We start from the raw sequence: 23236 nt of genomic DNA on the forward strand, positions 1-23236 counted from the left end.
TCTGAGACTTAATTTGAACTGGGGAATATTAGTCTTCCTGACTCCAGGCTCAGTGCTTTTATCCATTGTGCCATTCAGCTTCCCATACAAAACCACTATCAAATTAGGAAAAAAAAAAGAGGAAACAACTGTAATATCTTTAACCTAATCTGTTAGATAGAAATCGTGAGGGGAAAATGCAAAAAGCAGTAATATTGATATGTATTTTTTTTCTCCAAAATTTAAGTGATACAAAAAAATTTTCACAATGAAAAAGCCAAAAGTGTCTCAAGATTGCCTTAGTTAACAAGTGTTCTTCTTACCAATTAGAGAATTATGACAGTCATGATTGATCACCGGTTTACAACCAGGGTAAGTTTTAGTATATAAATATATTTTCAAAACACTATAGAGTGGATATTAGAAGAATATGAACAATATAATCTCATACAATAGTAGAAAGCAATGAAATTGAAAGCATACCTTGAGATAAATTGGTAAATTTTACTTAAAAAGATGAAGTTAGAAAAAGAGATTAGACTACAAAAAAAAAGAAAATATATGAGTAAAGGTTATTGTTTTAACAAGATATCTTATTGCTATCTTGTAGAGTGTCATGATCCCAAAAGAATTGGGGATAAATAATAAAAATATTATTACCACTATCCCCCAAAAGGTGAGAGAGTACAAAATCATATGTCTACTTTCTTATTTTCACTCTCTTAAATGAAAATTATCTATTCATGTAATTAAGTTGAAACCATAAGAGTCAGACTTTTCAAACAATTCTCTACAATGAGATCATATTTTCTCAAGTACAAATTTGACTAAAAGTTTCAGAGAAAACAAGATTCTATCATGTTTACAAAAAAGCATTTGTTTCTGTGGAGTCTCACACAGCTTTAAATGCTATCCTCCAACAGGATGTGTTTCATATATTTATTCACAAGACATAAAAGGATTTGATAAATGTAACTATAAAAATAACTACTTAATAACCATTGGGTCATTAATATCATATGAGGCATAATAAAAGGAAACGTGATTTCCTGTGGTGTTTGTCTTTGTCATGAAGAATATTTTTTAGACAGAGAGATATTCCAGATACTTTATTTCTAGATGACATTATCTTGATTATATCAAGCCTCAGAATACTTCAGGACTTCTTCAGAGATAATGTATTTAATGAACAATAAATTGAGGTCTGGTACTACTAGAGTCTCTTTGCTCCCATTTCTCTTCATTGTTTGTCTTAAGATTTTTGATCTTTTATTCCCTAAACAAGAATTCCATTTTTTTTCTGTTCTACAAAGTAATATTTGATAGCTTGGTATGAGATCAAATAAGTAAGTTAATTTAAGTAGTATTATGTTTATTACATCCTAACCATAAGCAATTAATATTTTCCAATTATTTAATTCTGCATTTCTATAAATATTTGTTGTAGATTTATTTATATAATTCTTTATGTAGCTTAGAAGGCAGATTCACAAGTATTTTATATAATCAGTAGTATTTTAAAATGAATTTTTCTTTGTTTCTCTTCTTACAGGGTTTTGTTAGTATTATGTCAAAATGCTAATTATTTTTTGCAACCTATTCTATTTCCTACAAGTTTAAGTTGTTAATTATATCACAACAGTGTTATATAAAAACGAACTCTGAGATTTTTTAAATTAATAAAGAGTAAAATGAGCATAAATTGAAGACTATTTTTTAATAATGACAATTTTTGAAATCTGTTGTTCTATAATCAATACAATGATCATTCATGATTCCAGAGGACTAGTGATAAAACACAAAACATGCTACAAATTCAGAGAAGTGAAAGCTTATAGAATAAGACTATATGTATATATATGTATGTGTACATATAAACATTCTATAGAGAAACACATACATCCATATATATGTGTACCTATCTTTATATCTATAGATTTGTATACATATATATCTCATATTTATAGATTTATATAGATATACAAGCATATAGATATGTGCCTATATACATTATCTAACTCATATACTTATATCTTTATCATTGGGAGAATTTGTTTTGATTAACTATGTATATTCATTATAGGAAATGTGTCTTTCTTTTCTTTGTTTTCTACAAAGGGTGGGGGGTTGGGAAGTATAGAAAATATTTTTCAGCTTTTGTATTTCAGAGAGATGCTAGGCATGCTGAAAATGTTGTGAAGATTGGATTTAGCTCTCCCCTGATTGTAACAATGAAGGTACTTAGCTCTTTTATTGTGAAGATTAAATTGTAATCCCCTGTCTATTTTTAGATTTTATTCCCCAAAAGTATAAATCCAGTATTTAAAGTAGATCTACCCATTTTAACCACAAAAGGTGTGAACTAACCACAAAAAGGTGTGAACACCCATTTCATACATTGAGTGGGAGGTCTGTGACCCATGTGTGAAAGAGTGGGCAGTCCTGGAGAGGAGTATCTGCCATGATTGGTAGACATAAAATTTAGGGGAGGAAGAGAAAAAAAGGACTTTAAATAGAGGAAACAGAGGCACACAAGGATGGATCAATCAATATAGAGAAGAGTCACTCAGGGGAGGGACTGGAAGACAGAAACTTGAGGAGAGACTGAAAAACCGACACTCAGACTTAAAGTGAAGACACTTGACTGTGAAACTGGACCCCTGGAGGAGCTCATAAAGGCTGACTTCCTTACTAGACTCCTTTCCCTTGGCTGGAGCTTAGAATTTCTACCTGGCTCTGAAGAAGCCAGAGCACTATTTATCTCTCTCTCTCTCTCTCTCTCTCTCTCTCTCTCTCTCTCTCTCTCTCTCTCTCTCTCTCTCTCTCTCCCTTTCTTTCATCCTTAATATCTTCTCTCTATTGTAAAAATAAACTACCTTAAATTCCATTTTACTTTAGTAATTCATTTTGGGATTTTGAAATTAAATCCCTGCTGACTACCAATTAAATATTAAGTCCAACCATAAAAATTTTAACAATCTGAAATAGTGTATGTATGCCCTTTCAGTTGAAGCCATTGAATAATTAGTTTTGCTTTGTTACAAGTGATATCATGAAGTGGGAATAATTTATAAATCTATGTTATATAAAAATCAATATTAAAATAAATAAATTTCTGTTTTTAAAAAATCATTCATATGGAAGACTTCTTCTACCTGATTAGAAAAAGATCAATTATGATCAGTAAATAGGGTGAAGGCTTTCTTTTGTCTCTTTATATCTCCAGGACTCAGCCTAGAGGAAGAAGAGGTCTCCAGAAGCTGATAGGAGCATTATAATTGTTTCTTCTGTCCAGTTAAGCTGGCCTGAGTCCAGTCCTTCTGATGAATATATCTCCTGCCTTTAGGAAATAGGTAAAGAAGCATGTCTCTGCCTACATGGTAATCTCTGAACATCTACTTTGGCAGTTTTGCAGTACTCAAAATAAGTAATGGTCTCAATAAAGTCTGAGTCACCATTGCCTTTCTCTCAAGGCCAATAACATGTTGTTCTACTCAGTTTCTGTTCTTGCCTGTGGAGAGAGCAGGATCAGCCCAGTAAAGCAGGTTTCCTTGGGCAGTTTAGATCAGCAACCTAGAAAACCCCAGTGCATTGTTAGAGAAATAATTTGTATCAGTGTCTGGCACATAATAGCACTAGAGTGCATCTCAGACAGATAAGTCAAGGGGGAAATATTTCTAATCCTCTTGGCCAGGCCTTTTAGCAGATCCGGGACTCCCTAGGCTTCCTGATCTCCTTTGTAACAGGGCCTATATCTGACAGCATATTTGGTTTGGGAATATAAAGCCCAAAGTTCTCAACCTGAAAAAAAGAACATGGGAAAATTGGGAGGAGTAAGACAACGCATAGGTGTGTCAACATGGAATTTAGGAATCCCAAACTTGTTACCTAGTGAGATCTGATGAACCCCAATTTTAGATTTAGCTTGTAGATTGGAGACCCCCAAAGCTTGTACTTATTCCCTGTTCCCATGTGGAATCTACCCAGAAGGGAAATGATAATTCTGGTTGGGTGAGATAAGCATATGCTAAGAACTCTCTTTGTTTTAGGTAGCTTCCCCTGTTGTATTAAAACCTTTCTCAGGAAGGTGAGACCTGGGCATGAACCATCCTTTAGTAACTTTGTAAGCAGCCCCCTTCTCTTGCACTCTAGCTTCTAGCTATGATTGCATCTTGTCAGTGTAGTTTGAACACTCCCATTTTCCTTGTAGCCATAGTGATGTCAATCATCTTTCCCTGCCCCTGGATTTCCAAAGGGTATATAGGTTCCCCGAGTTCTTTTATTCCCCGGAGTCCATCCTAAGTTGGTGGCACTCCCAGGGGCTAGTGACCAGGGCGTCTTGATTCTGTGCAGTCATGGGAAGCAGCTCTGTTGTCACATTAGTAGCGCTAACCCCTTTTCCCTTGATTAAAGAGTGATTTTGACTATTTTAATAGTTCTGCGTTTTTTCTAGTTGACAGGTGATGTGGGTTGTTTCCAAGTCTAGGTTTTGAGGATGACTCAAATACACTAATAAGATATTTTAATGTGTTCAACTCACTAAACTTACCTTTGCTGCTTCTCCAGAATATAAATATCCCTTTTCTCTGCAAACTAAGTTTAACCATTTGTATTCAGAATGATTCAGCCCTTTTGTCAGGTTGTGGGCTTCAGAAACATCCTCACTGCTCACACTTTTCCTCCATATTTTGAATTCTGGGAAACAAACAAGCAATAAACCAAATAATAATGATCCCTTTTTCTTACAGAGTCCAGAGCTCACACAATATGAATCAAGCTTCTGCCTCTGTAACCAAGAAAGTCTTATAGGCAAATAGAAAATACTACCCCCAAGTATTTAAGTCAATCATAATCTTGCTATTCTAAGGCAGGAAAAAATATGTCTGTCCCTATTTAAAATAAGTTTGGGTTCCTTTTTTAAAAAGCTCTTTGTTTTACCCAAATGAATTTATGAAGCAGGATGAAGTTAATGAACCTATGAGGAGCCTATCTGAGCCTCTTAAACATAAAGGAAAGCAATACAAGTTTGTATTGCCTTTATTTTCTTATATTTAACAGTCCATCTGGTGACCTTTAAAACAAGGTGTCAAAAAATTAAATTCTTAACTAGAGAAAGAATAAATACTAATAGGTAATGCTGATCAGATTCAGTATCACAGAGACCTAGCAAATTACCCCATGACTGCCTTTATTTGAGGATATAGTGCTTGTTTCTTTTCATGATGCAGGACCCACAGTAGACTTATGTTTATAAATCATCCTTTAGTAAAGGTAAGAGAGCTTAGACAGGCCACAAGGGAGGTCTATCATTTTAATAGATAAGTGTGTTTTAGAAAAATAAATTTTTACCTGGGTATGTCCAGTTATTGAAAAGTGATGTTGATCTGAGATAGGTCCAGAGTTGCTGACATCATACCATCACTGACTTTGTCAACTATATTTTTAAGTAGGAATAGTGGGCCTGGAAAAGACCAGACTTAAAGAAAGCATAATGGCTCCCTTAAAATATTGAATGATGTCATATGGAAGTTTTCAAGTCATTCTGTTAGATCTTAGTCTCTGTGACAGAATTAAGACAAATGAAGAAAAAGTTACTGGGAGATATTCATGCTCATAGGATTAGAGATTTAGAGCTGGACAGGACCAGAGGAGCCATGTAGTTCAACTAGTTTATTTTACAGATGAAGAAACTGAGATCCACCAAGGTCAAGTGGTTTTGCCTTTCTTTGTATCTTTCGCACATAGAGCAATGCTTGGCACATAGAAAGCATTTGTTGACTGACTTGTTAGAAATTTGTCAAAGGTCTTATGGTTAGTTTCTAAGGAAGAATTTGAATCTAAGTCTGTCTTTTAAGTCCAGCATTTTGTCTTCTCTGTCATTCTGCTTAATCAATATGAGGAAGAATCACCAAACAATCAGAGCTATAAGAAAGTGGAATGAACTACCTGCTATATAAATGGAGATTGTGAGACTTTGGACTTCATCCCCCTGAAGTCCCTTAGAATTTCCCAAAACTCCATTTTCCTGCGTCCCCATGATTTTTTTTTTGCATGATTGTATTTAAGTGGCTATAACTCCTCCCCCTCTTCTCTTTTGGTCCTGCGATGAGGATGAAGTCAGGCAGTTCTTTTGTTTTAATTATTATTAATACAACTTTAAAGATATAATATGTAGTTATTGATTATTAATTACAATGGGTATGGCACTAAATAGATAAATAAGCTTGGGTAGGATGGTCATTTTTATTATATTGGCTCATCCTATCCACGAGCAGTTAATGTTTTTCCAATTGCTCAAGTCTAGTTTTAGTTGTGTGGACAGTGTTTTGTAGTTGTGTTCATATAGTTCCTGTGTTTGTCTCGGGATATAGATTCCTAGGTATTTTATTTTGTCTAAGGTGATTTTGAATGGGATTTCTCTTTCTAGTTTTTGCTGCTGAGCTGTGTTGGGGATATATAGAAATGCTGATGACTTATGTGGCTTTATTTTGTATCCTGCAACTTTGCTAAAATTGTTAATTATTTCAATTAGCTTTTTGGTTGAATCTCTAGGATTCTTTAAGTAGACCATCATGTCATCTGCAAAGAGTGATAACTTGGTCTCCTCCTTGCCTATTTTGATGCCTTCAATTCCTTTATCTTCTCTAATTGCTACTGCTAGTGTTTCTAGTACAATGTCAAATAGTAGAGGTGATAATGGGCATCCTTGTTTCACACCTGATCTTATTGGGAATGCATCTAGTTTATCCCCATTGCAGATGATATTAGCTGATGGTTTTAGATATATACTGTTTATTATTTTAGGAACGACTCTTCTATTCCTATGCTTTCTAGTGTTTTTAATAGGAATGGATGTATTTTATTAAAGGCTTTTTCTGCATCTATTGAGATAATCCTGTGGTTCTTGTTGGTTTGCTTGTTGATGTGGTCAATTATGTGGAAGGCTTCCTAATATTGAACCATCCCTGCATTCCGGTATACATCCTACTTGATCATGATGGATGACCCTTCTGATCACTTGATGGAGTCTTTTTGCTAGTATCCTATTTAAGATTTTTGCATCTATATTCATTAGGGCGATTGGTCTATAATTTTCTTCCTCTGTTTTTGACCTGCCTGGTTTTGGAATCAGAACCATGTTTGTGTCATAAAAGGAGTTTGGTAGAACTCCCTTTTTGCTTATTATGTCAAATAGTTTGTATAGTATTGGGATTAACTGTTCTCTGAATTTTTGATAGAATTCACTTGTGAATCCTTTGGGCCCTGGGGATTTTTTTCTTAGGGAGTTCTTTGATGGCCTGTTGGATTTCATTTTCTGATATGGGATTATTTAAGAATTCTATTTCTTCTTCTGTTAGTCTAGGCAGTTTGTATTTTTGTATATATTCATCAATATCACCTAAATTGGTGTATTTATTGCCATATAATTGGGCAAAGTAATTTTTAATGATTGCATTAATTTCCTCTTCATTGGAGGTGATATCCCCCTTTTCATCTTTGATGCTATTAATTTGCTTTTCTTCTTTCCTTTATTAAATTAGATTGACCAGTACTTTGTCTATTTTGTTTGTTTTTTTCAAAGTACCAGCTTCTTGTCTTATTTATTAAATCAATAATTCTAACACTTTTGATTTTATTAATTTCTCCCTGTGACAAGGAAATCACTTTAAAAGACTGATATGTATTAATTTAAGGTAACCAAGGAATTCAGCTATGTAATTCCTAAATGAAAACTCAAGTCAGCATTCAACCTTTTATGGAGTTTTTAATTACAAACAGGAGGAAGAAAGGTATGAGAGAGAGAGAGAGAGAGAGAGAGAGAGAGAGAGAGAGAGAGAGAGAGAGAGAGAAAGGGGAGAGAAGGGAATAGGGCTTAAATACCCCCTCTGTTTAGGCTGGGCCAAAAGGCCCAAGCCCTTAGATAAGTGAGGCAAAGAAAAGAGATCAGTCCCTATCACTCAGGTGACCAAAATGGAGAAACAGTCTCAGGAGCCTCCACCTCCAGCCTCCTTCAGAGCAGGCCTTCTCAGAGCACAACCTCTCAGAGCAAAACCTCTCAAACCTCCTCCAGATCCACTTCGCTCAGAGCAAAAACTCCTCTGGCACTTTCCCCTGTCCTCAGACCCTGCTATCTTTAAGGAAACCATCTAAGTCCCCTCCCCTCAGTTCTCACATCTATCAATCACTGTCCATGTCTCCCCTGTGCCAATGGTGGCTCTAGCTTAACCCAGGACCGCCCAGAGGCCCCCCTTTGCACATGTCTGTTGAAGGTCATATTCTCAAATAATTAAATTTTGATCTATGCTGCAGCCCTTCCTAAATCCTGTTAGGCTGAGTAGGGTGGAGTTTGTAAGTTCCAAGACCTGGTTCTGTCATTCCAAGTATCTCTATTGTATCAATTCTAAAATCAATCATGACTCAAAGAACTTCCTGTTCTATGCTTAAGCACAGGTCAAAGCCCTTTCCATTGTTCAGCAAAAGGTTTCTGTCCTAAAGCAGTCCCAAGTAGGGAGGAGAAGGATCCTCCCATGCCAAGGGGGTTCACATTCCAATAGAGTTCTTACTATCAGTAGGAAATTTTTTCCAAGTATGAAACTTTCCAATGGTGAAATTTCCAACATTCATAAGTCTAAGAAATTTTAAGGTTCACACCCTTAATTTTTAGGATTTCTAATTTGGTTTTCTGCTGGGGGGTTTTAATTTGATCACTTTTGAGTTTTATTATTTGCATTTCCAATTGATTGATCTTTGCTCTCCCTAGTTTGTTAATATATGCACTCAGGGATATGAATTTACCTCTGATTACTGCTTTGGCTGCATCCCAAAAGGTTTGAAAGGATGTCTTGCCATTGTCATTTTCCTTGATGAAATTATTAATTGTTTCCATGATTTCTTAGCTAACTAAACAATTTTGGAGTATCATATTGTTTATTTTCCAATTCGTTTTTGATTTGGTTTTCCATGTACCATTACTGATCATTATTTTTATTGCCTTGTGATCTGAAAAGGCTGCATTTATTATTTCTGCTTTTCTGCATTTGTATGCCATGTTTCTGTGACCTAGTGTATGGTCAATCTTTGTGAATGTGCCATGTGGTGCTGAGAAGAAGGTGTATTCCTTTTTGTCCCTATTTATTTTTCTCCATATGTCTATTAATTCTAATTTTTCTAAGATTTCATTCACTTCTTTTACCTTTTTCTTATTTATTTTTTGATTTGATTTATATAAATTTGATAATGGTTGGTTCAAGTCTCCCACTAATATGGTTTTACTGTCTATTTCTTCCTTTAATTCTCCTAATTTCTCCATTAGAAATTTGGGTGCTATATTATTTGGTGCATATATGTTGATTAGTGATATTCCCTCATTATCTAAAGTTCCTTTTAAGAGAATGTAATATTACCTTCCCTATCCCATTTAATCAGGTCTATTTTTTCTTTGACTTTATCTGATATCATGACTGCAACTCCTGCCTTCTTTCTGTCAGTTGAGGCCCAGAAGGTATTACTCCATCCTTTAATTCTGACCTTTTGGGTGTCTACCCACCTCATGTGTGTTTCTTGAAGACAACATATGGTAGGGTTTTGAATTCTAATCCATTCTGCTATTCCTCTACGTTTTATGGGCGAGTTCATCCCATTCATGTTCAAAGTAATGATTGTTACTTGTGGACTCCCTTGCATTTTGATATCCTTCCCTAATTCTAACCTTTATTCTTCAGCTCTAACTTTTTAATCCAGTGATTTATTTTAATATCAGTCCCCCTTGTCCCCTCCCTTGATATATTTCCCTTTCTAGCCCCTTCCTTTTTGTTCCCTCCCCCTCCCCACTCTACTTCTCTCCCTTTTTGTGTTTCCTCCCCCCTACCCCCCTTGGTTTTCCCTTCTCCCTTACCCTGTTGGATAAGATAGAATTCAAGGTCCCAATGGATCTGGATGTTCTTCTCTCTCAGAGTTGAATTCCCTGAGAGTAAGGTTTAAGTAAAAACTCTCTTCCTCTCCTTCTTATAGGAGTTTTCTTCCCCTCCCCTTCCTGTGTGAATCTTTGTGTGAGAAAGATTATTCTATTTGGTCTTTCTTTCCTCCCTATTTACACATTACATTTTACCCACATATTAATATACATCGATTGATATAAATATAGTCCTTATCGAAGAGAGTTTGAATAAAAGAAAAGATAACATTTTTCTCCTTTTCCCTTTCCTTCATATTTACCTTTTGAGGTATTCCATGCTCTTTGTTTTTCGATATCAAACTTTCCACAGAGCTCTGGTCTTTTCTTTGCAAAAACTTGGAAATCTTCTATTTTGTTGAATGCCCATACTTTCCCCTGGAAGTATATAGTCAGTTTTGATGGGTAGCTGATTCTTGGTTGAAGGCCCAGCTCTCTTACCTTTCTGAAAATCATGTTCCATGCCTTATGGTCATTCAGAGTGGAATGTGCAAGGTCTTGTGTGACACTGATTGGCATTCCTTTATATCTAAATTGCCTTTTTCTGGCTTCTTGTAAGATTTTTTCTTTTGCTTGAAAGCTTTGGAATTTGGCAATTACATTCCTGGGAGTTGTTTTTTTGGGGGGATTTAGTGTAGAGGGTGTTCTGTGAGCTCTTTCAGTGGTTGTATTGCCCCCTTGTTCTAGAATCTCTGGGCAATTTTCTTTGATTATCTCTTGTATTCCAATGTCGAGTTTGCTGTTTATTTCTGGCCTTTCTCGTAGTCCAATTATTCTTAGATTGTGTCCTCTCACTCTATTTTCCCAGTCTTTGACCATGTCGGTGAGATATTTTATGTTCTCTTCTAATTTCTTGGTCTTTTGGCTTTGCTTTATTAATTCTTGCTCTTTTACGTGCTCGTTGTCTTCCAGTTGGCTGATTCTGGCCTTTAAAGCCTGGTTTTCCTTTTCAGTTTGGTCAAACTGGTTTTGTAGATGGGTGAATTTCTTTTGCATTATTTCCCACTTTTCCTCCCAGAGGGCTTCCATCTTTTTTATCATTTCCGATTCAAATTCTTCATGGGTTTGTGGAGAGTTTCCATTTCCTTTGGAAGGTTTCAGCACATTTGCTTGTGTTTCCTCTTCTATTTCCTCTGTATTTTGTATTTTTGCTCCTTAAAATGTGTCCAAAGTCACCCCCTTCTTCTTGTTTTTCTTGGAGTTTTGAAGTTTTTCTGTGCTGTTTGCCATTTCTATCTGAGTGGGGAGGTCTAGCTTTCTTATCTCTGTCTGGCGTTCATAGACTTTAGCCCCAGGCAAATTGTCCATTTGCGGGTGTTATTGTTCTCGGTTCCCTCCCGATGCTTCTTCATTGCCTTACTTCCATGCTCTGAACCTGGCTTGGCACTGTCCACGAGGTATCTCAGAGCCTTTGTGGGCCAGAGAGGCCTGCACTCTGAGGGGGAGGGGCCGAGACTTACTGGAGCTCTGAGGGCTCCTGATAGGATTAACTTCTGCTGCGTTGAATTGAGTGTGTCTTAAAGCAGGGACCTTCCCTGAGACTCAGATGGAAGGATCTAGCCAGGGGGCTACAGGCTTCCCTCTGTCTCTCTCTCTGTTTCCCTGCTGTCTAGGTGCCCCCACAACTGGCTCAGGTTGTTTTCAGGATGTGGCCTTCTGAATAGCTGGCCCTAAGGGTTACTGTTGTTATAGAGGACCCTGCACTCTGGGGAGGGAGGGGCCGTAGCTTCCCAGAGCTCTGAGGGCTCCTGATAGGATTAACTTCTGCTGGGTTGAATTGAGTGTGTCTTAAAGCAGGGACCTTCCCTGAGACTTGGACAGAAGGATCTAGCCAGGGGGCTACAGGCTCCCCTCTGTCTCTCTCTGTTTCCCTGCTGTCTGGGTGCCCCCATGATTGGCTCAGGTTGTTTTCAGGGTGAGCCCTTCAGAATAGCCAGCCCTGGGGTCCTTTTGTTGGCTCTTAGGTTCCCGCTGCTGCCTCAGACTCAGCGCTCTGGGTTGGGGGGGGATGGGTGCTGGGACCTTCCTTCTGCCTACCCCTTAGATCCAAGTGATCTTGGGTTCTGGATTTTGGGGGGCCTTACCTTTTGATCCAGGTCCAGGAGGAGGGTTCCCAGGATCTATCCTGTTGTTTGTTTTGAATTTTGGTGCCCTAGGAGCATACAGTTTGAGATTGGTAAGGAAGGGGTTTCTGGAGATCTGAACTTTAGCTCTCTCTAAGCCGCCATCTTGATCGGAAGTCTGGGACTTTTTCTTTTCATTGGATATTTCCTATTTTATTTCCTTCTCCTCAAGAATATGCCACAAGCTAGGCTGCTTATGTTACACACCAACCTGAAATATTTTGACAAAGTTCTAAAAGGCCTAACTGCTCTCAACATGCAGAGTGGAGATTCTGCCCTGTGCTTCTATGAGGAAATTCAGAATGCTGACAAAAGAAATCTAAATGGATAATAAATACTGAGGGAGTAGAAGGAAACTGTAAAAGAGATCTGGAAGTTTCTTGCTAATTATTTTGAGTTTATTCTCCTCCTATAATAGTGAAAAAGTCTATTGGGATTGGTGAAAAGGATTTTGACTGCACTGCCTGTCTACACCTTCTCAATAGTTTATATTATTGTATTTACTGATTGCTTTAAGGTTTGATTTTTTTTAGGCCTAACTGTTTTAATTTAATCCATATTTTTCTGTTATACTGAATCATTTTAAACTATGCTTTGCCTATATTAATCTTTAATTTGTACCTTTACCTCTGCTGAAGAACAAAATATCACCATATAAGCACAAGAACATCTTGCCTAAAACCCTTGTCACTAGATCCATTGAAGATCACATTTTGTCTTTGTGAATTTTCACATAAATGATGATGGATAGATTTCAACAAAACTGGTTAAATTATATACAACCTTTAGAGAATTTAATAAGCTAATAATTTAATTATAATTTTAAGGGGTCTTCAGAAATAATTTTATATAACTAGTGGTTTCTGAATGGATGATATGTATATGTATACATACATACATATATATATAATAAAGAATGTTGCATTAAAGGTAGAGAAACAAAGAAATGTTCCTACCAAGGTGTTTATATGTATCAGGAAGTCAGAAAAAAGAGCTCCTGCAAAACTCTTTATTTTAATTTACTTCCAGCAGAACAATTTAGAATTCTTGGTGATGTTCTAGACCCAAATAAGTTTTACTTTGTTTAAAATTATATTTAACAAGGTTGAAAGAATTGCTACATCTGTGAAAATTGTGACAAATATCGATCAGTTCCTAAGATTTTTTTATGTAACACAGCAACTTATGTGAAATATGATAGTGAGTTTGATTGCTATTCTAATTAACTATACTATTGTGAATTTTGAGGACTTTTGTACTTCTTTAAATGTTCATTATCTACTGTGTTACTGTTTTATTCTGAAAATCATTTGGTACTCACACATGGTTGATATAGTGTGTCACTGATTTTATGCTATATATTCTTGATTTTTAAAACTTTTTTAACTTTGATTTTTATTGCATGTGCAATATAGTATCTGAGTTTTATTTTTTCTCTCCTTTTTATATTTGAAGCACGATAACAGTATTGAGAAGATTTTACTTTTTTATTTTGTAGTAATATAAGTTTTAAATACATTTGTTCTAATATTAATGCATGCCCAAATAGCTTTAGACTATAAAAATTATGCCATTAATTGTTTAAAAAAATTATGGGGCTTTGCTTAATGATTCTGTATGATTCCAAGACAAGAGAATACAAAAAGAGCCATTGCACAGTGCCAAAGAAGCACAAAGCTTAACTGCATAGTGCCAATCAAGTACAAGGTCAAAGAGACCAACCAATCCTGGTAGGATTGTTGTAATTTTGAGCCATGACAAGAGGACTTGAACTTGTTTGGAGTTCGAGGTTGCGGCTGTTTAAGATGTGTTTTAAAGGCAGGTCTTTCTTGTCCCACATTCTACCAAGAATCGCAAATTTGGCTCCTACCTGGCTCCTATAATTTAGTCCCTTTTCTGTCTTTCATAGTGTGGCAAACTTTCTGTAGTCCTGGCTACTGATTGGGTAAATGCATCATTGCTTAAATCATTTTAAATGCTCCCTAATTCAAGGATCTATTATAGATTTGTTTTTCCTTTACTTAGATTTTTTTAGACATAAGACTTTTACATTTTGCATTATATCCACAAGTTATTTTTCTCTTTTATTTGGATTTTTTCATGTTTTGATATTCTTTTGCCAATTGATTCATATACTTCATAACTCAGCCATGCATCCTTGAGTGATCCCTATTTTTGTTCTTATTTTCCACGGGGGGGAGGGGGGACAATGATATTGGTGTGAACTTTGACTCAAATTTAAGCCAAATTTAGAACGAGACTACCTCCCAGAATCTAGAAGGCACCAAAAAGATGCCTGCAGAGACCATATGCTGCACCAGAAGATCCAGAATGAACTGTGGGATGTGAATTGAACTATGGGGGGTTAAAATGCTTTTGTTTTTAATGTATACTCTTGTGTCAAAGGGGACTGCCCCCAAATTTGCTTTTTGTCAATCTAGTAATCATTGATTTTGTTCTCTTTTCCTTTTATCCACAAATTATTGCAATTTTTAAGTTATGTATCCATGATCCTTTTGGGGAAACTAGTTTCCCAATAGGATCACAGGGGGATATGTATAAATGGAGATTTTGAGCCTTTGAACTTCATTCCCCAGAAGTCCTTTAGGATTTCCCAAAATCCCATTTTCCTGCATCCCCATGTTTTGCGTGATTGTATTTAAGTGGCTGTAACTCCTCCGCATCTTCTCTCTTGGACCTGCCACCAGGCTGAAGTCAGCCAGTTCTTTTGTTTTAGTTATTATTAATAAAAGTTTACAAAATATAATATGTAGTTATTGATTATTAATTTTAAAACCCACATTGCAAAACAGTGATCTCTATATCCTGTAAAGAGCTCACATGTGGCATGAATGATCACCTGTAGGAAATACATGCATTGGAAAAGAGGTTAGATTTGATGACTTCCAACTATGAAATTCTGCAATTCTTTTCTGTGTTACTAGTCTATCAGTTGAATAGTATGTTCCATCTTCAAGGAAATATTTGAGCTCTTTACTCTTTAAAAAAAAATCTATGTTATCTTTCAGCAGCTCAGCTGAATCTAAGTGGTTCCATCCATTGATTCATGTAGCACTTTTACAATTGACCTTGGAACAGAAGCACTTTATTAGTTTACAGTTCAGTGTGTCCTCCAGACCTATAGGAACTATCTAGCTTGTATGAGAAAAGAAGGTCATTTTCCACTCACATTCTGATTCTCTTTTCCAGTTTTCAACCCGAATGTTCATGCACTCTGAAATAGGGACCCAATAGAAGACCTTTAGATAAGAGGTAAAAAAAAAGTGGGTTATATACCTTTGTTGACAAACAGACAAGACTTAATACATAGACTCTTTAAGTCATTCAGTTGCTCACACTGAAAAAGAGCAAGATTTCCATTAGCAACAGAGAGCAGTTTAAGATACTTATGCCAAATATCCTCAGGAGAATAAGGAAAGCCAGGAAGAGGAGACAAGACAAGCTCTTTCTAATCATCTTTGGCCTATAAATCATTTCCTCACTTTCCCTGCAGATCTATGGCTAAAATGCAGCTGAGAATTCAAAGTCAAGCAAGGGAGGGACTAGAAGACAGGAAAGAAGTTGTCAGAAAACACCAAAGTTAAAATGCCTGTAACTGGCCTCTTAACATGGAAGCAGGAAAGTCTCCAGGTCCCCTACAGATGAAGGGGTCTACTGTCTCAAACATTCAACAAGAACAAGTAAGAAGACAATTCCCATTGCTATCAGTTGCAGTTTAGTGCCAGCTTAGAAAAGGAAAGCTATACGTTGTGGGCAGGAAGAAAGAATAATTCAGGATAAGTCCTTATCCCTTATTGCCTTATGCCCATTTTTACTTTCTCTTGTTTGTTTCTGGAAAGAATTTGTCACTTTGCAAATACATGCTGCTCACCTAGCCCCATGTTTGCATGCCACATAATACTGGGATATGTGGACAAATTGATATAGGATCCATTAATGGATATATACATTAATGGTGGTGGTGATTGGATGCTACAAACTCTATGCTCTGACATGAGCAGTGACAAATTTCTACTGAATTCAGAGTAGATAAAATAAATCTGTTATTCTTTGGAGTGTCAAAGTACTACTTACTTGATTTGTCCCAAATGTCATCATAAAGAAATTGTCAATATAGACTGCAGTTTTCAAAACAATCAAGTTAACTGATAGAAACAATAAAAAATCAGAGAAGATATTTGACTGAATTGATTGATCAATTTTGCCAAAATACGTGACAAAAATAGTGGTTACATTTATATTATGCTTCAAAGTTTGCAAGGTGCTTTACAAATATCCTCTCACTTGAATCTCACAACTCTAGGATGTAGGGGTTATTATTATTCCCATTTTACTGAGGAAGAATTTCAAGAAGTCTTAAGGATGAAGTGACATGCCAAGGGTCATACAGCTAGTATCTGAGGCTATATTGAAATTCAGGTCTCTCTGCCTGTAGATCTAGCATCCTATTCATTGAATCACCTAGCTGCCACCTTAAACAGAGAGGCCACTGCATAGATTCATCTTTAGTGTTGCATAATAAATAATTGTTGAACTGAATTGAATCAAAATACTTGAAATAAAAGCAAATCTTTTGCTGCCCTCAATTTCTTTAGTTGCAAAATAGTTTGGGATTTTTAGGCTCATAGGAAGAAATAACCTCTTTGCTATATATAAAAAAACCAAGATTTTTACTCTTATTTTTTCTTAATGACTAAAATAATCCTAAAAATATATATATTTGGAAAGAACCTATGGCAATGATGTATTGTTAACCACACTACTTCCTTTAGAATGATAAATTCTGATTAAAAAGAAACCTTTCCAATAAAAGTTGTTGACATGTTGATCACTATAATCCTGTTCTCCACAGCTGAGTAATCATGTTATACTCTAATTCTACAAGATAACTATCCATTGATACACATGCCTTGTATGGTCAGATCTTTTTAAATGGCATGGTGTTTGTGAACACCCTAATTGTTTTTAATTACTTAATATAGTTTTGCAGAATCCTCCTTAGCATGATTGAAAATTTGGTTAAAGTACAAATTCTTTGCAACATTACCCATGCATTTCATTGCATATTAAACCCAGATTTTATAGAAATTTAACATGGTAGAAAAGAGAGGGATCATCATCATCAATTAGCAGATGTTGCTAAACCACCTGAGACATATAGACTTGTATAATCTCAGGACAATTAAAGGGAAAGAACATGATTCTTGCAACCATGGAAAAATATTCTAAATTAACTAATTTAATAAAATTTTCCAAAAAAAGAAGAAAATGTATTATAAAAGTTCCTTTAATCATTTAGAAGTACTCATCAATAGGTGAATTATTGAATAAGTTATGGTATATGATTATGATGGAATGCTAGACTACTTTAAGAATTAATAAAGTATATGGTTTTAGGGAAACCTGGGAAGACATATATGAACTGATGTAAAGCAAAGTGAGTAGAACCATGAAAACAATTTATACAATCATAATGAAATTGTAAAAACAAAAAACTTAGGAACTCTGGTGAATATAGGTTCTAACCACAATATCAAAAGATTCATGAAGAAGAATGAGACCTACCTCCTGACAGAGTTAGCATCTAAAATGATCTTGATAGGCTATGTTGGGCTAGTTAAAATTGATTAAAAAATGTAGGCTTACATGGTCCCTCCCCCCAAAAAAATCTCACAAGCAAAGAATTGTAGAGATACACCTAGTTAGAAGTTAACATGAAAATTATTTGTATTCTGCATTTGTCAGAACTCATATGAATTATTACATCAGAGGATCATGTTTCTTAAATGGCATTAATAACCTGAGGAACATGCAGATAAGAACAAGCAGGATGGAGAAAATTCTTGAGTTCATATAATATACAGATAGGTTGAAGGAACTGGGGATGGTTAGCCTTCCACCAATAGAAGACAAAAGAGTTGAGTACAAATAAGGGTTGTCTTGATAAAGAGGCTCTGCTTGACCCCAGAGGGCAGAACTGGAAGCAATGGGTAGAAGTTGTAGATAGGCAGCTTTAAGTTTCATAGATAAGTGGCAGGGGGAGGGGGAGTCAGTCTTGAAATAGAATGGCCCTCATCTCCCTTCACTAGAAGAATTCAAGCAAAGGCACTGTGATGGGTACTAGATTTCAAATCAAGAAGACTTAAATTCTAATATTTATTATCATGTGACCATGACAAAACATAAAATCAGCTTCATAGCTAGAAGGTAACTTAGAGATCTTTAAGTCCAACTCCTTAATTTCACAGGTGAGGGAAGTGAGACAAAGAAGTTAAGTGATTTGTCTATGGTTACATAGCTAATAAGTGATGAAAGTGGAATATGAAGTAGCATCTCCCTAACTACAGATCTAATATGCTCCCAACCCTACTGTCCTGCCACTCTAAGTCACTTAGCTTTTTTCCTCAATTTCTTCATCTGCAAAACAATATCTCTATTACATAACTCAGAGTTTTTGTGAAACCCAAAGAACATTAGAGATAATATACCAGATAAAAATAGCTAACATTCACATTGTACTGTAAGATGTATAAAGCACTCTGCATATATTTTCTCATTTGTTCCTTATAACCTTCCTGTGAGATAGGTGCTATTATTATCCCCATTTTATAGAAAATGAAACAGACTGAAGTAAGTTAAGTATTTTTCCCAGCATCACACAGCTAGAGTCTGAGACAGGGTTGGAACCAAGGTCCTCCTGATTCTAAATCTGGCTCTACTTTGGGAATATTAAAACTACGAGGTTCACAACTTACTTCTCTCATACTGCCCCTGATATTATGAAGCATATTGACTATTAATAATAATATAAATTTAAATATTTAAATATAATTTGCTGTTGTAAAAAGCAATTTATATATTTCATCTTATCTCATTTGAAAATTTGAAAATGCTCTGTAAAGGGATGATGATGATGATGATGATGATGAAATGAAAATACTTTTTTTTCCCCCTCCATGTAGCAGCCTCTAAAGCATCTACTCTTTGTTTACCTACTTTCTGAGTCTTTTGTATTTTTGCCTTCCTCCTCTTTTATTCTTCCATTCTTTCTCTTCCTTCTTTTTATTAAATACAAATATACAACAGCATTTGGAATGGCCAAGAATTGATTAAATATGGTTTTGGTTCAGGCAGTCAAATTGTTTTGCAAAGGGAACTGGAAAAATGTCATCTATTAATATTTATATCACCTAAGAAAATGGCATACCATGTAATACCTAAACAATCATTTGATAATACAATCTTTAAAGTGAAAAATGTAGATGTATGCAATATTCAAATTATTAATAGTGTTCTGGGCCATCTGTATCATCATTGTATAGTAGTTAGCCTGATACACTGTGGGAGATCTCATTTGGCGATGAAGATAAACAAAACAACTGATTAACTAAGTTGTTCCTCAATGATTTTATTTATTGCAATTCAATTCATATTTACTGGGCACCAGCTAAGTTTAAGCACTGTGGTAGGTGCTAATTTAATTATAGAAGCATTGCTTTGGAATTATATTTATTCTTCTTGAAACACAACAACTGTCAGAGTACTATGGGTCAAAAAAGATGAGCAATTCAATTAAGCAGCTTGATATAGTGAAAAGATAGTTGTCCTTAGAATCAAGGAGACTTAAATCAAAGACCTGATTCAGCCACGGAAGAGTTATGCGACCTTTGGTAAGTCACTTGGGTTTTTCACTGTCCCAGGATGCTCCCTAAAACTACATAACAGAATAATTCCCACTTCAATCTGATCCTTATACATAGATCCAGGGGGAATATTATTATTGTTATAACCCACAATCAGGATTCTTTTCATAGGACTTTTACATACTTAGCTCAGTGAGTGCCAACCCATCATTATGTAATAATACATGCAGTACTTTTTATCTTTTCCCTTCCAGACTAATCAGATAAAAATATAGATCTACCAGAACATTGCCATCTCCTATCTGAATACACTTGTAACTATATGCAACACAGATCAGAAGTTTTGCTTCCATATTGCATATACTCAATCTTTGATTCCCTAATGGTAATTTGACTTCTGAACAATAACATTTTTACCTTTTTAGAGATGGTATGCACATATTTTATTCCCAAGGGCTTATTTGCTGCACAGATAACATTACAAAAGTGAAAACTGCTTAACCTTCAGATAATGCCTTTAAGGTTACACTATGGATTTTTCCCCCTTACAATACCACAGCTCTTAAAATTTTTCTGGAAAGTTAAACCTCATTAATTTTTTCCAGATCTCCATAGCTGGGTACTGCTAAAGTTCCACCATCTATCCTCTCTTCTTTCTAAGTATGTTTTGATGTTTGACTATATTTTAAAGCTACTTTTATTAAAGTAGGGTAATTTAGGCGTATTCAAAGTGTTAAGACAAAGAAGACCCTGTAAGGATGATATAGACGGGTGACCAGGATTTTGCTGTAACCTGGTCTGACAGGGTAGTCCCTTCAAGGGTCAGAGAGCAAATATGGTGATGCTCTCTGCCCTAGGCCAGTATAAATCCAATCTGACTGTGTCTTTGAACTAACAAGGTTTATTAATAATTAAATAGGAAAGGGAATTAGGAGTGTGGGTTGAAGGCAATTCCCTATCATGAAAGCCTCTATCTTATGGCCCTCCCAACTGACTTTCGTTAATGTCTCTTCCATCTCCAGTCAGACCAGAGCTGCTCTAACTGCACTCTCTGCCTAAGAATTCCCCTTCTATCTACCTATTTCTAAGCTGAAACCCTCACAGGTATTGCGTCTTTAGAATATAGTTTAATAGCGGTGAAATCGGGAGTCAAGAGTGATCCATCCACCTCAGAGAAGCAAAGTCTCTCTGAGGAAACCTTCAAGCAGTTCAATCAGCTCTTAGATTTAGGTCTTCTAAGTGTGTCAGTAGTGTTGAAGGTGTTAGGAGTTTCCACATCTTGTTGAAATGGCTCCCAGGAATAAGTCAGAGATCCACAGGAGGTCAGAGCTCCATCTTGAAGCAGCTTTTCCTCCCAAGACAAAACCCAACCTCCTCTCCCTGGCTGTTAGATCTCCCCATTCTTAAAGATTCCAATCAAGTCACCCCCTGCTTTTGGAGTTCCACAACATTCCGTGTCCTTCTTGCCTCTCTTTCCAAAATCTTCCTTCACATGTCCTCCCTTTTTCACAACATCAAACTGCTTGAGTTCAATGTCATGAACATTGGTACTTACCTTGTTTTCTATTCTTATTAACTAATCCCCCCAAATAAGTAACCCTCCCTACTCTATGGTATTCTAATTGCTAATTTACTAACCCTAATCTCAGATTTCCCCCAGGAAAGATGTAGCTAAGGGTAGGGTTTACATAATGCTTACAAAGTTTCACTACAATAAATCCTGTTAGTATTACGACTCACAACTTCTTAGAACACTAAAACACTAATACAGATATTATTAATGCCAATGCTGACTATTCTTGTAACACTCACCTAATACACAAATCTTTCTATCTATGAACATGAATATACTAAAACTATATTTAAAGTATACAATATTCCATTAAACGCAATTTTGGCTGTAGCTTTCATGAGAAACTTCATCAAAGGAAAAAAAAAACCTTTCTACAAATGCAGTTTAAATTTACTCTGAACCATTCTAACAGTTTTATTTAGTGTCTATACTAAATCTTTCTTTATAGAGGTTCCTGTACTGTGGAAGTTAAAACAAGATATGGAACCAAAGAATCGAGTCATGGAAGAATCAGTCACAAAAAAGCTCAGGACATAGTTATATTTTTATACTGCGATCAGTTGTCAGTGGGTAATCCTTATGCAAAAGACTATCCCTCATCACTGGTACCTCATCCAGTCAGTCCTTGGAATTCCTGATGTCAGCTGAGCCTGAACACAATTGAGTCTGAACAAGACTATAGCATACGACTGACTTGGTTTTATGTGAATTGAATTTAGCATGGGCATACAACTCCCTACATAACTTATCAGTTATGCACAAGGCACAAGATTACTAACTTATCAAAAATAAGACTCAAATGAATGCTTATTGGGAGCATTCATTGGTTCTTATGAAATGGAATTTTTTTTTTTTACTAAAAACCTAGGATGACTCTCAAACCCCTTTCAATCGGTCTTATACCTTGCTTTACAGGATTTTAAGGATAAGAAATATTTGGTATTTAGTGATGGTTGCAGAACACAAAGATGTTGCCCTTTTAAGTCTCTAGCAAGAACTGATTTCATCTTCTTATTGTATTAGTTATTTTTGTCACCAGGGAAGACAAATGCCTGCCTATGGCTGCTTCATGTTTCAATCTAGTGTCAAGCATAAGTGCTAGGATGAAGAGCAATAGCAATCAGTTTTTCACAGAATGATATCTCCTCTTATCTATTCTCCAACCTCCATCATCTCTATAAAATACCTATCAGGTCAGCAGCATTAAGAATCTCCACAGAGAAAAAAGAAACAAAGAACAGAAAACCAGGAAGAAGTCTTAAGCCTTACCTAGGTTTGAGTTCATTTTCCCATTCAAGAAACCCTAGGTGGATTGTCCAGGATTGAACTGGATTTCTATAAGTACAATATGAGAAAGTTACCTATTATGTTTTGGCCTGAAATAAAACTGAGCAGATTTCAACCAGAAACATGAGCTTTTCATGATATTATTTTGTAAATAAAAAATAAAGTATCTGTCTTTGAAAAAGGCAGGAAAGGTTATACTTCTTAGTCTCTCGGTCAGTCAATGAATATCTATTAAAGCATGATTATGTGTCAGGGACTAACATACTCAGGAGATATGATTCCTACAAGTTTGGTTTGGGGATGTCATGCAAAAAAATTAGTCTGAGAGAGATAAAGTTACTTATCTTTGATCATGCAACTACTGCGTGTATGAGGCAGGATATATATCCAGGTATTTCTAATCCTAAGGGCAATGTTCTATTTACTTTGCTAACAAGCTGCCTAAAACAAATATAAGCAAACAAGATGGTTCCCAACCTCAAGAAGCTTACATTCTAAGAGGGAAGAAAATACATAAAGGGGAATTGGAAAAAGAGAAGCAACAAGTAGGAGGTGGAAATGATAGCCCCAAAATGAGCAGCATAATTTGGAAGAGAAAAGGAAGCAGTTAAGATAACATGAAAGAAAGATAACCCTCCTGGATACTTTAAATGTGTTC

The sequence above is a fragment of the Monodelphis domestica genome, chromosome 1 (assembly GCF_027887165.1).
Source record: "Monodelphis domestica isolate mMonDom1 chromosome 1, mMonDom1.pri, whole genome shotgun sequence".
NCBI classification, from domain to species: domain Eukaryota; kingdom Metazoa; phylum Chordata; class Mammalia; order Didelphimorphia; family Didelphidae; genus Monodelphis; species Monodelphis domestica.